At 34.3% G+C, this 5,465-nt stretch overlaps 1 protein-coding gene across 4 annotated transcripts in view; it reads left to right on the forward strand.

Annotated features, from left to right (window-relative positions):
• LOC101684509 (synaptotagmin binding cytoplasmic RNA interacting protein) overlaps positions 1 to 3,837 on the forward strand; it is a 30,856-nt gene extending 27,019 nt beyond the window's left edge. For all 4 annotated transcript variants that reach the window (XM_045075861.1, XM_045075862.1, XM_004773576.3 and 1 more), the window contains exon 12: positions 1 to 3,837. This exon is cut by the window's left edge. The gene's annotated coding sequence lies outside the window, so the exon portion shown is untranslated.
• The last annotated feature ends 1,628 nt before the right edge of the window (positions 3,838 to 5,465 follow it).

Genomic DNA, 5,465 nt, shown 5'->3' on the forward strand with positions numbered 1-5,465 from the left:
GAGGCTTGTAAGACTTCCTCATGACCATCATAACAGGCCTTGCTTTTGTCGTATTTTGTGGCTGAAAAAGCAGCCTTGCTTCTTCAGATATTGTAGTTATTTGGATGTATAATAGTTTAGCAAGATGTTACTTTTGTAAGACATCAGATGTTCAAAAAAAGTGCATCCGAACTTGTACTAAATACTGCAGTGTCCCTTTATAAAAAGTCAGACTAAAACTGACAATTGTACAGCAAAGCCTGACATTTGGATATTTTGAAGTTTTTTCATAAATCATAGAAATTAGTATATGGCTGTAGTTTAGCTTTTTAGGTAAAAGGTATGTTTCATTAGTGCATTTCTTACTGCTGATCACTGCAAAAATGTGAATCAGCTTTCCATTTCTTATGCAGGTCATGATAACTTGTAGAATAGAGTACAATCATTTGTGCTATGTTTTTAATTTTCTAAAGCACCTTGATGACAGTGAGTGTTCAGTGGTGAAGCATCCTCTATTGAATCACCCTCAAAATTTTTGCCAAGTCCTAAATTGATAGCTTAAAGTCAAAAGTGAAATTATAGTCTAATTAGGACTTGGTATAAAGAAATCCCTTTTCCCCTTCCCCAAAGGGATACTGCAGTTATATCACATACCCAATAGGCACCACGATGAAGATCAGAGCTTATTATACTTAATTAAGGTTTTATACACACCAGTTCCCCCAGTAAATGCAAATTTAACAAAATTAGACATGTCATATGTTCAAAATGCTCATGGCAAACAATCATTTTGCATTCCTGCAAATAAAATTGTTTTATACTGTAAGCTGGAGGCGAGTGTAACTTATTTTTGTAATAAAGTTTTTATTTTTTTTATGTGTCATTAATATAAATGTGTGTTAGTGTAGAAATATTCTGGTTTAAAAACTTAGAATTGCACACATTTCAGTATGTTTATTTGTACTTACATAATTTTAGAATAGTGGTTGCCAATAGCCTGTATGTTTCACATTAATTGGTTTTTTTATGTTACCTTAATAAACCATTTTAGTATGTTGTATGTCAGTTACTGGGATAGCTGGGACATAGAGTGTAATTTAAAATTTGTCAATAAGTATTCATTGGAATATATGTAAATGTGCCTTGCCGGTTATTGAAACTTACCTACAAAATGAGTATGGGGTGACAAAAATTAGTTCCTGGTGCTTAATGAAACTTTCTGCCACTGATTTTATATATTACCCCGTGCTTTTTTAAAAGTACATCTCTTTCAAATCTTAGTGTAAGTTTGAGGGCTACACAAACATTTACATTTCATTCTAACATATAATGAGTATAATAGGTTGTGGAAAGTGGGTAAACTAAATGTAGCCTTCAGTTAAATTGAATCTCAGTGTAATCTTTGGTGCTGGTGTTTCCCAGTTCCAAGGAGTTAAATGATCCCATCAGAGAGGTCATTGCCATGCCTATTGGCACTTTACTGTCATACCCTTTTTTAAGGGACACTGTCAAGGTGTTTAAGTTAATTCTCAGAATTATTTGTTGGGATTTTAGGACGGGTTTGTTTGACTTAAGTAAGAAATGCATTGTCAAAGTTGAAAGATGAACATTTTTGTGAGTTCACAAATGTGTTCTTGAAACATTAAAATATGGAGCTGTGGGTTTCCAAGATTATTTGGCATTCTTAGTTTGGGGATTTGGGAGGGAAAATGATGATATAAAGAAATTGTGAAGAATTGATGGGTAATGTAAACAGTGGTGATGAAATATATACACACTCAAGTGAAATTACTTGACAGTGTTCATTTGAATAACTTTGAATTCAAGCCATTATAATTTTAAAATTAAATATCATTTGCACTGTTCTGATAATGGGTGCAGTTTTTGAGCAATATAATCAGAGCTAAATATGCATGTAGTGATTAGTGATGTGAACAATTAAGTTCTGAGAAGAAATACTAACTGGTATTTTCAAACTTAAATTTCTGTAGTAAAAAATCAGCATCAAACTCTTATCAATAAGAGATCAAGGAAAACAGGCAATGCATATAAACATACTTTTGAATGTTGTGTGGCCTATAAAGCAATAATGCAATTTATATGGAATGTCATGGGATATGAGAAATGGAAATGCAAAAATAACTAATCCTTTAGTAAAAATGTCAACATGTTAAAAGGGGAATGTTAACTAATGTAGGTTATTGCTATTTGTGATTTGTTTATGGGTTCTTGGCTTTGACAGCTTCAAAGATGGACAGATGACAAGTTAAAAGAAATTTTGTATATATTGTCAAGGAATGGGTCTTAAATCCAAGAGTCAAGTCCCTTCCTTGGGGTGAAAAATGTATTCTTAAAGCATTCTGATTGTTAAACAAGGAACTTGAGTTACCTAAACAGACGCAAGATTTTGTTTCTGCAGACTACTTGGCAATCAAACGTGATCATCAGTTTAGTTAATCAGTTTTCAGAAAGTTGCTTTGTGAGAAAATTGTGTTATATATATTTTCCCAAACATGCTTTTTGTGGGAGATTTTCAGCCATTGCAGTTGAATCAGATACTAGAAATGAAGTGGGGGTTGAGCACAAAAAGAGCGGTTGCACACTCATGATGGTGGTTCTTGTAGCATCATGAGAAATTTATTAATTACTGCAAGTCTGATTTAATAGAATATAAACATTTTCCTCATGATAAAATAGGAACTTAATAGGAATGGATTGATGGGGTGATCTCGGGTATTTACTTGTATGTATTGGAAAGACTTAATATCAGGATGAACACATGCTAGATGGGCAAAATTGTCACACGCAGGCCAGCTTTTTTTGACTGCTTAGCTGAAGTCACTTGACTAGAAAACAACAGAAGATCACCTTGTTATTATAGAGTAAGCCATGTCTCTATTCTAAGGGGAGAAAGTAAATGTGGAAGGACTTAATGCATTTAGGAGAGGGAGCTGCCCCTAGAGTAAATGGATGCTCAGATTCCTACAACTTTCCAGGAATACCCACCACGACCATTTTCTCCCCAGTGATGTATTCCATAAAATTTCTATCTGACCATAGGAATTCATTGGTGGGTATAAAATGAATGAATGAAAGACTTAAATAACTACATAAAATGAATAGACTTGTGAGGATGATGTTTTAAAGTGTAGCATTTACTCAGTGATACCACTCAATAGGGCATGCCACTACTTTTCTTAAAGATGCTAATTATAAACCAATGTTCAAAGACATTTTTAACTGTGGGCAAATTAATAGATGGACTTTTTGGTCTGTCACTTTTTTAAAAAGTACTCAAATGTAAGTTCTATTAGCACCACAGTCTGCCTTCAGTAATATACATAAAATATTTCTCAGGACCAGAAGCATTCAGTTGGAAAAAAACATCTTTTTTACAAATGCAAAACAGTATTATAACTAATGCTCTGGTCCAAGATTAGGTTTTTAATGATTTTAACAGTAGTCTGATAAACATTTAGAAGTCTGGCATTGAGAAACAAAAGCTTGTACCTGACTAGTACTTTTATTTAAAAGAAATATTAGTTCTCTTAGCTTATTTAAATTGTCTCTTACATTTATTTATCCATAGAATTTATATTTATTTCATTCCTTTCATCTCACTGAAAACAACTGTCTGCAGGCTCTTTGATTTGGATTAGATGTGTGAAGTACTGTCTTTTGCCAAAAACCTCAACTTATCTGTTCTTTTTAACGTAGTGGGTTTGTGCTTGTTTGGAGATCAGTTCAAAAAACTATCTGTACTATCTGTACTGCCTCTGATGTTAAGATTTTATGTATAGCATAAGGAAGCTAGCTCTGACTATATTTTCCTAAGAATAAAGACCTATTTTTGTAGCATGTCTTAGGATCTCCAGGAGTCCAAGAATTATTGTGGGTGTGCTCCATTTCATCGTTTTTCACTTAACAGCTTTTGAATAGACATTTGGAATCTTTAGAGCTCTTCACCTTTTGTGATTATCTATACATTCAAAGTGACTAGCCAATGGTAAAAAACAGATTCTCCAAGATCCCTAATTCAAGCACACGATGGGGAGTTGTAAACATATAGAGTTGGTCTTCACTTAATTTTAATTGGTGAAAATAATCTGTGGTCACACACATGCCAGTGGATGAAGAATTTAATGGTAATTTGGTTCTTTCCTGGGAACACACTCTACCATGCAATGTTCTTCCATTCCCTATCACAGTCCTTCTCTGAAGGTTTGGAAATGATTGAGGTTGCAAGTAATTCGGGAGAGTGGAGTGAACAAACGGATCTGTTTTAATAATAAAATGTTGAACATTTAGATGACTGGCAATGAGGTTAGGTGGGTGAACTCAGCTTAAAAATGGGTTCCAGTAAACTAAGTTGGCAAATCATCAAAGAATGGGGAACTTGTAAATACATCTAAGGAGTTTGGCTCATAGCCCTAAGAGTTTCTTGGCAGGTGGAGGGGCAGGTGGTAGTTATTTTGGCTGCTTCAGTCAGACAAAAATCCTTTTACAAGGTCACTTAGTGCAGAATTTAGTTTGTATTATACTTGGGATAACCAAAATTTATACTATTTATGAAAAGTTTTTGTCTTTTCAGAGCAGTCATGGAAGTTTTATACCTGCAAGATTCTGGGTCACCTCTAGGGTGTTTTGAAAACCATTTATGTTGCTTGTCTCCCTTTGCAGAGACCAAACTACCACTTGGTTGAAATAAGACTGCTGAATAAGACTGAGTAAGGGAGGAATCATGAACTGTTTGGGAGTTTAGTATCTTCACATGTTAGTTTCCTGGAATGTGTTTCTGACACAACCAGTAAACTTAATAGAATCAAGGTTATTTTAGAATAATTTTCACAGGTTTCAGTGAATACCTGATTTCTCGCTTTGTCTATAAAGTGGTTTAAAACAAGTTCTAATCTGAGAGGAGTTAAAAAGCCTGTTATCTAATGTTCATGAAGTGTCCTTTCTTGTTAGGCTTTCAGTTTGTATTCTGAAAAGATTATGTTGAACTATTGTTTTGGAGACAGTTTTAGGATATCTAAGGGAATTGGTATCTTCTGTCATTTATGAACTACATCCAATTTTATTTCATGGTTAAAGCTTGTAGACAAGCTATTACCACAGATGAAAGAAAACAGGGCTTGTTCATAATATAAAATCTGTAGAACAATGTAGATTTCATAATCTGGTCTTCTAAGTGTAGAAGCCTACAACATACCAGGAGAATTCTAACATTACATCTGATGTGTCTCTTAATTCAGATGAAGTGAAGGAAATTTGAATAATTACGGCATTTGTATAATCTGCTTGCTGTTGCATATAGGTGTCCCAGTTTTTTCCTGTGGGAATTAGGAAATGTCGGTACTGCATCATTTGAACACAAAATTGATAAAAACAAGTAGGTTCCATACGCAACGTGGGGCTTGAACTCAGGGCCCTGAGATTAAGGGTCAGATGCTCTGCTGACTGAGCCAGATGGGTGCCCTTATTTA

Source organism: Mustela putorius, unplaced genomic scaffold (assembly GCF_011764305.1).
Source record: "Mustela putorius furo isolate JIRA1106 unplaced genomic scaffold, ASM1176430v1.1 tig00000166_pilon_pilon_pilon, whole genome shotgun sequence".
NCBI lineage: Eukaryota > Metazoa > Chordata > Mammalia > Carnivora > Mustelidae > Mustela > Mustela putorius.